Source organism: Lissotriton helveticus, chromosome 12, assembly GCF_964261635.1.
Source record: "Lissotriton helveticus chromosome 12, aLisHel1.1, whole genome shotgun sequence".
Taxonomy (NCBI): Eukaryota; Metazoa; Chordata; class Amphibia; order Caudata; family Salamandridae; genus Lissotriton; species Lissotriton helveticus.
The window spans coordinates 162392076-162402075 of NC_136073.1; the positions used below are offsets into that span (position 1 = coordinate 162392076).

Consider the following 10000-nt stretch of genomic DNA (forward strand, 5'->3'; position numbering starts at 1 on the left):
AACCCGATCCGATCCGTGGGAAAGAGGGCGCGCGGTCTGCTGGGAATTACGCCGGGCCCCCTGCTCCGGCAGGGTCCCGGCCTCCGCCCCGGCAAACGCCCCTTTGACGCTCCGGCGTCATGCTTCCGACTACGACCTCAGATCAGACGTGGCGACCCGCTGAATTTAAGCATATTACTAAGCGGAGGAAAAGAAACTAACCAGGATTCCCCCAGTAACGGCGAGTGAAGAGGGAAGAGCCCAGCGCCGAATCCCCGCCCGGCGGCGGGCGCGGGAAATGTGGCGTACAGAAGACCGACTCCCCGGCGTCGCTCAGGGGGCCCAAGTCCTTCTGATCGAGGCTCACCCCGCGGACGGTGTTAGGCCGGTAGCGGCCCCCGGCGCGCCGGGATCGGGTCTTCTCGGAGTCGGGTTGCTTGGGAATGCAGCCCAAAGCGGGTGGTAAACTCCATCTAAGGCTAAATACGGGCGCGAGACCGATAGCCAACAAGTACCGTAAGGGAAAGTTGAAAAGAACTTTGAAGAGAGAGTTCAAGAGGGCGTGAAACCGTCGAGAGGTAAACGGGTGGGGTCCGTGCAGTCCGCCCGGAGGATTCAACACGGCGGGAAGGTCGGTGGCCCGGGAGTTCCGGATCCCCTCCACGGGACCGGGGCCCGGGCCCTACCCGGCCCCCGCAGGGCGCATTTCCTCCGCGGCGGTGCGCCGCGACTGGCTCCGGGTCGGCTGGGAAGGCTTCGGGGTGGCAGGTGGCCCTCCGCTCCGGCGGAGGGTGTTACAGCCCCCCTGGCAGCAGCTTCGCCGTGTCCGCGGGGCCGAGGGAGATTCGACCGCCTCCGCGCCCTCTCCCGGGCACCCGTCCCCGGCCGCCCCTCGGGGCGCGCCGGTGCGGATGACTTTGGGGGACGGGGCCCCCTGCTCCCGGCGCGACTGTCGAGCCGATGGACTTGAAGTCCTTTGGGATCTCCCCGCGCAGGTTCAAATCCTGCCGACAACGAGAGAATTTTCGTCTTCGGCTACAATTTTAGAAGTTAACCTTTAGTATTTCTTCCATGTCAGTTTTATAAATAGGTGGCTTATATTGGTGTCACTATTGCCTCTTCACATATTTATTTTTGCTACCCCTTTCATGTCTTTGCCATACCTCTCTTCCTACATTAGCGATGGTGCAAACGCTTCAAAATATTATACCCTGGCTCTCAGTCATACCTGCATGTGCACTTGAAACTTACTTTACCAATAAAAGAAGCAAATAGAGAAATAGAAATAAAGTGCTTGCTGGATTAGGCAAACACACTTCATAAAAGGGCATTTTCTTTTTTATTCTCCCATGTTACAAGCTTAACTGCTCCCTGTATAATTTCTCTTAACCTGCTGTCCCAGGAAGATAATTTTATCTACAGGCTTTCTGTGTTTTTTTCCCTAGGCTTTCTTTCCCTTTTCTTAGCTGTGTAACTGTTCCTTTACGTGCTCTATTTAGGCACCATTAATCTAATTTGAGCTCCTTGTACCTGCTTGTTTGTATTGTTTTCAAAAAGTGCATTGCAGAACATCAGGAATTTGCTGTGGAATACTTTGAAAACTTTCATACAGATTATTTGCACAAAGCTTACAGTAAGTTGTTGTAAAGTGGCCGAGTGGTTAAGGCGATGGACTCGAAATCCATTGGGGTCTCCCCGCGCAGGTTCGAATCCTGCCGACAACGAGAGTATTTTCGTCTTCTGATACAATTTTAGAAGTTAACCTTTAGTATTTCTTCCATGTTAGTTTTATCAATAGGTGGCTTATATTGGTGTCATTATTGCCTCTTCACAGTTTAGACCATAAGCGATCCCAAACATCAACAGGTAACGAGAAAGATAAATCAGTTTCCCAAACAATTTCAGTAACAGTTGTAGGCCTAATGCCAACATTCTCTAATAACAGTTTATAAATTAGAGCAGCTTTGGGTATTTGTTGAGTAAACATAGGATATAAAGGAGTGGAAGGAGTAAGGGAAGGAAGGATATCAAAAGTAGGAAGGGTAGATAGGTGAGAGAGAATGGCAGAAGTAATAATGTCAAATTCTTTGCGAAAATGTGCTGGTAAATCAAACATAGTTTGCAGTACATCAAATGGAATAATGGATGATTCAGAAAAAAATTGGTACACAAATATAATATCCTTTTCTTTCCAATACTTGAAATAGAAAGATTTACCCTTGTACTTAAGATATTTGTTATACCATACGCTAGAGGAAAGAAAAGTTTGTAGGGGGGACGAGTCTTTCGAGAATATATTGTGCATTAGAGTATGTGAGTATTTCAGAACAGGGTGTATAGTCAAAAATGAACAATTTGACATGAAAAGGGATTGTTGGAAAGAAAAATCCTTTAACAAGGACCTTTCGACAGCAATCCATCTGGGTAGGGGGGTATCATTGAAATCGAACGCCAATGAGAAGGCTTGTTTTATTAAAAAGGCAGAATGGTACGATTGGAAATCAGGAAAGCAGACCCCACCTTCAGATTTTGGGCGTGTAAGTTTATGTAAGGCAACACAAGGTGTTTTATTATTCCACAGAAATTTGGAGCAGATGGAGTTCAGCCGATTGAAAAACAACTTAGGGATTTTCACAGGGAGCATGGATACAGTGTATAAAATCCTGCCGAAAACGAGAGTATTTTCGTCTTCTGATACAATTTTAGAAGTTAACCTTTAGTATTTCTTCCATGTCAGTTTTATAAATAGGTGGCTTATATTGGTGTCATTATTGCCTCTTCACATATTTATTTTTGCTACCCCTTTCATGTCTTTGCTATACCTCTCTTCCTACATTAGCGATGGTGCAAACGCTTAAAAATATTATACCCTGGCTCTCTCAGTCATACCTGCATGTGTACTTGAAACTTACTTTACCAATGAAAGAAGCAAATAGAGAAATAGAACAAAAGTCCTTGCTGGATTAGGCAAACACACTTCATAAAACTGCATTTTCCTTTTTATTCTCCCGTGTTACAAGCTTAACTGCTCCCTGTTTAATTTCTCTTAACCTGCTGTCCCAGGAAGATAATTTTATCTACAGGCTCTTTCTGTGTTTTTTCCCTAGTCTTTCTTTCCCTTTTCTTAGCTGTGTAACTGTTCCTTTACGTGCTCTATTTAGGCGCCATTAATCTCATTTGAGCTCCTTGTACCTGCTTGTTTGTATTGTTTTTCAAAAGTGCATTGCAGAACAGCAGGAATTTGCTGTGGGACACCTTGAAAACTTTCATACAGATTATTTGCACAAAGCTTACAGTAAGTTGTTGTGGCCGAGTGGTTAAGGCGATGGACTCGAAATCCATTGGGGTCTCCCCGCACAGCTTCGAATGTGGGGAAAAAAGGCAGTATATTTTATATTATACCCTGGCTCTCTCAGTCATACCTGCATGTGTACTTGAAACTTACTTTACCAATGAAAGAAGCAAATAGAGAAATAGAACAAAAGTGCTTGCTGGATTAGGCAAACACACTTCATAAAACTGCATTTTCTTTTTTATTCTCCCGTGTTACAAGCTTAACTGCTCCCTGTGTAATTTCTCTTAACCTGCTGTCCCAGGAAGATAATTTTATCTACAGTCTCTTTCTGTGTTTTTTCCCTAGACTTTCTTTCCCTTTTCTTAGCTGTGTAACTGTTCCTTTACGTGCTGTATTCAGGCGCCATTCATCTCATTTGAGCTCCTTGTACCTGCTTGTTTGTATTGTTTTTAAAAAGTGCATTGCAGAACATCAGGAATTTGCTGTGGGACACCTTGAAAACTTTCATACAGATTATTTGCTCAATGCTTGCAGTAAGTTGTTGTGGCCGAGTGGTTAAGGCGATGGACTAGAAATCCATTGGGGTCTCCCCGCGCAGGTTCGAATCCTGCCGACGACAAGAGTATTTTCGTCTTCTGATACAATTTTAGAAGTTAACCTTTAGTATTTCTTCCATGTCAGTTTTATAAATAGGTAGCTTATATTGGTGTCTCTATTTCCTCTTCATATATTTATTTTTGCTACCCCTTTCATGTCTTTGCTATACCTCTCTTCCTACATTAGCGATGGTGCAAACGCTTCAAAATATTATACCCTGGCTCTCAGTCATACCTGCATGTGCACTTGAAACTTACTTTACCAATAAAAGAAGCAAATAGAGAAATAGAAATAAAGTGCTTGCTGGATTAGGCAAACACACTTCATAAAAGGGCATTTTCTTTTTTATTCTCCCATGTTACAAGCTTAACTGCTCCCTGTATAATTTCTCTTAACCTGCTGTCCCAGGAAGATAATTTTATCTACAGGCTCTTTCTGTGTTTTTTCCCTAGGCTTTCTTTCCCTTTTCTTAGCTGTGTAACTGTTCCTTTACGTGCTCTATTTAGGCACCATTAATCTAATTTGAGCTCCTTGTACCTGTTTGTTTGTATTGTTTTCAAAAAGTGCATTGCAGAACATCAGGAATTTGCTGTGGGACACCTTGAAAACTTTCATACAGTTTATTTGCACAAAGCTTACAGTAAGTTGTTGTGGCCGAGTGGTTAAGGCGATGGACTCGAATTCCATTGGGGTCTCCCCGCGCAGGTTCGAATCCTGCCGACAACGAGAGTATTTTCGTCTTCTGATACAATTTTAGAAGTTAACCTTTAGTATTTCTTCCATGTCAGTTTTATAAATAGGTGGCTTATATTGGTGTCACTATTGCCTCTTCACATATTTATTTTTGCTACCCCTTTCATGTCTTTGCTATACCTCTCTTCCTACATTAGCGATGGTGCAAATGCTTAAAAATATTATACCCTGGCTCTCTCAGTCATACCTGCATGTGTACTTGAAACTTACTTTACCAATGAAAGAAGCAAATAGAGAAATAGAAGAAAAGTGCTTGCTGGATTAGGCAAACACACTTCATAAAACTGCATTTTCTTTTTTATTCTCCCGTGTTACAAGCTTAACTGCTCCCTGTGTAATTTCTCTTAACCTGCTGTCCCAGGAAGATAATTTTATCTACAGGCTCTTTCTGTGTTTTTTCCCTTGTCTTTCTTTCCCTTTTCTTAGCTGTGTAACTGTTCCTTTACGTGCTCTATTTAGGCGCCATTAATCTCATTTGAGCTCCTTGTACCTGCTTGTTTGTATTGTTTTTAAAAAGTGCATTGCAGAACATCAGGAATTTGCTGTGGGACACCTTGAAAACTTTCATACAGATTATTTGCACAAAGCTTACAGTAAGTTGTTGTGGCCGAGTGGTTAAGGCGATGGACTCTAAATCCATTGGGGTCTCCCTGCGCAGGTTTCGAATCCTGCTGACAACGACAGTATTTTCGTCTTCGGCTACAATTTTAGAAGTTAACCTTTAGTATTTCTTCCATGTCAGTTTCATAAATAGGTGGCTTATATTCTTGTCACTATTGCCTCTTCACATATTTATTTTTGCTACCCCTTTCATGTCTTTGCTATTCCTCTCTTCCTACATCAGCGCTGGTGCAAGCGCTTCAAATTATTATACCCTTGCTCTCTCAGTCATACCTGCATGTGTACTTGAAACTTACTTTCCCAATGAAAGAAGCAAATAGAGAAATAGAACAAAAGTGCTTGCTGGATTAGGCAAACACACTTCATAAAACTGCATTTTCTTTTTTATTCTCCCGTGTTACAAGCTTAACTGCTCCCTGTGTAATTTCTCTTAACCTGCTGTCCCAGGAAGATAATTTTATCTACAGGCTCTTTCTGTGTTTTTTCCCTAGTCTTTCTTTCCCTTTTCTTAGCTGTGTAACTGTTCCTTTACGTGCTCTATTTAGGCGCCATTAATCTCATTTGAGCTCCTTGTACCTGCTTTTTTGCATTGTTTTAAAAAAGTGCATTGCAGAACATCAGGAATTTGCTCTGGGACACCTTGAAAACTTTCATACAGATTATTTGCACAAAGCTTGCAGTAAGTTGTTGTGGCCGAGTGGTTAAGGCGATGGACTTGAAATCCATTGGTGTCTCCCCGCGCAGGTTCAAATCCTGCCGACAACGAGTGTATTTTAGTCTTCGGCTACAATTTTAGAAGTTAACCTTTAGTATTTCTTCCATGTCAGTTTTATAAATAGGTGGCTTATATTGGTGTCACTATTGCCTCTTCACATATTTATTTTTTGCTACCCCTTTCATGTCTTTGCCATACCTCTCTTCCTACATTAGCGATGGTGCAAACGCTTCAAAATATTATACCCTGGCTCTCAGTCATACCTGCATGTGCACTTGAAACTTACTTTACCAATAAAAGAAGCAAATAGAGAAATAGAACAAAAGTGCTTGCTGGATTAGGCAAACACACTTCATAAAACTGCATTTTCTTTTTTATTCTCCCGTGTTACAAGCTTAACTGCTCCCTGTGTGATTTCTCTTAACCTGCTGTCCCAGGAAGATAATTTTATCTACAGGCTCTTTCTGTGTTTTTTCCCTAGTCTTTCTTTCCCTTTTCTTAGCTGTGTAACTGTTCCTTTACGTGCTCTATTTAGGCGCCATTAATCTCATTTGAGCTCCTTGTACCTGCTTGTTTGTATTGTTTTTAAAAAGTGCATTGCAGAACATCAGGAATTTGCTGTGGGACACCTTGAAAACTTTCATACAGATTATTTGCTCAATGCTTGCAGTAAGTTGTTGTGGCCGAGTGGTTAAGGCGATGGACTAGAAATCCATTGGGGTCTCCCCGCGCAGGTTCGAATCCTGCCGACGACAAGAGTATTTTCGTCTTCTGATACAATTTTAGAAGTTAACCTTTAGTATTTCTTCCATCTCAGTTGTATAAATTGGTAGCTTATTTTGGTGTCACTATTGCCTCTTCACATATTTATTATCACTACCCCTTTCATGTCTTTGCTATACCTCTCTTCCTACATCAGCGCTGGTGCAAACGCTTCAAATTATTATACCCTGGCTCTCTCAGTCATACCTGCATGTGCACTTGAAACTTACTTTACCAATAAAAGAAGCAAATAGAAAAAAGTGCTTGCTGGATTATGCAAACACACTTCATAAAAGTGCATTTTCTTTTTTATTCTCCCGTGTTACAAGCTTAACTGCTCCCTGTATAATTTCTCTTAACCTGCTGTCCCAGGAAGATAATTTTATCTACAGGCTCTTTCTGTGTGTTTTCCCTAGTCTTTCTTTCCCTTTTCTTAGCTGTGTAACTGTTCCTTTACGTCAGGGGTGCCCAAACCTGTCCTGGCGGGCCGTATCCATGCCAGATTTTTGGGATATCCCCATCTGGGGATCACGGTTCGATCCCCGGCACCGGCGGCAGATTAGCCCAGCACCAGGTGACTCTGGGAAATAGCTGGCGCCGCGGCTAGGGCGGCTGACTCCGGAATCTGGAGATTTTTTTTTTTAAGGTTTTTGTAGAGCGCGTAGTAACCCTCGAGCATCCCAGAGATCAGGGTTCGATCCCCGGCACCGGCCGCAGATTAGCCCAGCACTACGTGACTCAGGGAAATAGCTGGCGCCGCGGCTAGGGAGGCTGACTCCGGAATCTGGAGATCACGGTTCGATCCCCGGCACCGGCGGCAGATTAGCCCAGCACCAGGTGACTCTGGGAAATAGCTGGCGCTGCGGCTAGGGCGGCTGACTCCGGAATCTGGAGATTTTTTTATTTAAGGTTTTTGTAGAGCGCGTAGTAACCCTCGAGCATCCCAGAGATCAGGGTTCGATCCCCGGCACCGGCCGCAGATTAGCCCAGCACCACGTGACTAAGGGAAATAGCTGGCGCCGCGGCTAGGGAGGCTGACTCCGGAATCTGGAGATCACGGTTCGATCCCCGTCACCGGCGGCAGAATAGCCCAGCACCAGGTGACTCTGGGAAATAGATGGCGCCGCGGCTAGGGCGGCTGACTCCGGAATCTGGAGATTTTTTTATTTAAGGTTTTTGTAGAGCGCGTAGTAACCCTCGAGCATCCCAGAGATCAGGGTTCGATCCCCGGCACCGGCCGCAGATTAGCCCAGCACCATGTGACTATGGGCAATAGCTTGCTTAATCTTCCCGACGGCCCCTAGCGCCTAGAGACCCTTACGGGTGATTGTGCACCTTACAAATGTGGATTATTATTATTATTATTATTTGGGCCGATTCCGATCCGGTTCGTAAAAGCACATCTGCCCGAATCTGTCGGACAACCACGTACGCCCGGGAGAGGACTGCCCGGGACCCGTGGAGCCCGTCCTGGTCACTCTGACCTGCCATCGGCCTGGAGAAGGGAGCGCCGGACGCCCGGGGGGAGGACTGCCCGGGACCCGTGGAGCCCGTCCTGGGCACTCTGACCTGCCGTCGGCCCGGGGAAGGGAGCCCCGGACGCCCGGGGGAGGACTGCCCGGGACCCGTGGAACTCGTCCTGGGCACTCTGACATGCCGCTGACCCGGGGAAGGGAACCCCGGACACCCGGGAACCGTGGAGCCCGTCCTGGGCACTCTGACAAGCCGTCGGACCGGGGAAGGGAGCCCCGGACGCCCGGGACCCGTGGAGCCTGTCCTGGGAACTCCGGCATGCCGTTGGCCTGGGGAAGGGAGTCCCAGATACCCGGGACCCGTGGAGCCCGTCATGGGCACTCTGACAAGCCGGTGTCCCGGGGAAGGGAGCCCCGGACGCCCGGGACTCGTGGAGCCCGTCCTGGGCACTCTGGCATGCCGTTGGCCTGGGGAAGGGAGCCCCGGACGCCCGGGCCCGTGGAGCCCATCCTGGGCACTTTGACATGCCGTTGGCCTGGGGAAGGGAGCCCCGGACACCCGGGGGGGGAGGACTGCCAGGGACCCGTGGAGCCCGTCCTGGGCACTTTGACCTGCCGTTGGCCTGGAGATGGAAGCCCCGGATGCCTGGGGGAGGACTGCCCGGGACCCATGGAGCCCGTCCCGGGTACTTTGCCATGCTGTTGGCCTCCTGGAGATGGGTGCCCCGGACGCCCGGGGGAGTACTGCCCGGGACGTATGGAGCCCGTCCCGGGCACTTTTGCATGCCGTCGGCAGGGATGGAGCCCCGGACGCCCGGGGGACGACTGCCCAAGAGCCATGGAGCCCGTCCTGGGCAATTTGACAAGCCGTTGGCCTGGAGGAAGGAAGCCCGGGTGGCCTAGGGAGGTGTTACCCAGGCATAGCCCATCTGGTCCCCCTAGCAGAGAACCACCAGCCTTGGAGGGGTGTCCGGGCGTACCCTGTCCCTAGTAATCCGGAGGGAAATTACCTGACTTTCTTGCAATCTGTGCACACGAGGTGACAGAGGGGACACAAGGCGCGAAAGTACCCGACCTCCTGGAGCCCTCGCTGGGATCCGGGAGGCGAATGGCACCTCATCATGACTTCCAGGGTGACCAGATGGCCGAGGCGAGAGGGGCGACCAGATGGCCGGGACCAAAATGACGCCAATCTGCCTGCCCCGGAGCTGCAGGGCTCTGGGGCTGCAGGGTTCCGGGGGCTGCAGAGCTGCAGGTCTCTGGGGCTGCAGGGCTCCGGGGCTTCAGGCCTCCCCGGGCCCTGATGGACCCTCCGTCCCGGGCCCCTCCGACCCCCGGCCGGCTTGCAGGACGGAGGGGGGATTCCCGCACCACTGGGCCCTGCCGGACGGGGCTCAAGCCCCGGGCCCGGTCCCCGGCCCCAGTCCCGGCTTTCCGAACCCTAGGCCGGGCCGGGGAGAGCCTCCCCTGGGCCCCCGGTGGACCCTCCGTCCCGGTCGCCCCGGACCCCCGGCCGGATTGCTGGACGGAGGGGTACCAGCACCCTCGGGGCCTGGCCAGATGGAGTTCAAGCCCCGGGTCCGGTCCCACCTTCCGAACCCTAGCCAGGCTGGGGAGAGCCTCCCCGGGCCCCGGTGGAGCCCCGTCCCCAGCGCCCCGACCCACTGGTGGCCTGCGGGACACGGGGCTCCAGCACCCTCGGGGCCTGGCCAGATGGAGTTCAAGCCCCGGGTCCGGTCCCACCTTCCGAACCCTAGCCAGGCTGGGGAGAGCCTCCCCGGGCCCCGGTGGAGCCCCGTCCCCAGC

General features: G+C 49.0%; 5 non-coding genes across 5 annotated transcripts; all 5 read left to right on the top strand.

Moving 5' to 3' along the window:
- Nucleotides 1–1616: 1616 nt before the first annotated feature.
- Nucleotides 1617–1703, top strand: TRNAS-CGA (transfer RNA serine (anticodon CGA)). Its single transcript has one exon. It is a non-coding gene; the product is annotated as a tRNA-Ser (tRNA).
- A 2108-nt stretch (nucleotides 1704–3811) lies between these two features.
- Nucleotides 3812–3893, top strand: TRNAS-AGA (transfer RNA serine (anticodon AGA)). Its single transcript has one exon. It is a non-coding gene; the product is annotated as a tRNA-Ser (tRNA).
- Nucleotides 3894–4515: 622 nt separating this feature from the next.
- Nucleotides 4516–4597, top strand: TRNAS-CGA (transfer RNA serine (anticodon CGA)). Its single transcript has one exon. It is a non-coding gene; the product is annotated as a tRNA-Ser (tRNA).
- A 1331-nt stretch (nucleotides 4598–5928) lies between these two features.
- On the top strand, nucleotides 5929–6010 carry TRNAS-UGA (transfer RNA serine (anticodon UGA)). Its single transcript has one exon. It is a non-coding gene; the product is annotated as a tRNA-Ser (tRNA).
- A 623-nt stretch (nucleotides 6011–6633) lies between these two features.
- Nucleotides 6634–6715, top strand: TRNAS-AGA (transfer RNA serine (anticodon AGA)). The gene has a single exon. It is a non-coding gene; the product is annotated as a tRNA-Ser (tRNA).
- Nucleotides 6716–10000: the final 3285 nt, after the last annotated feature.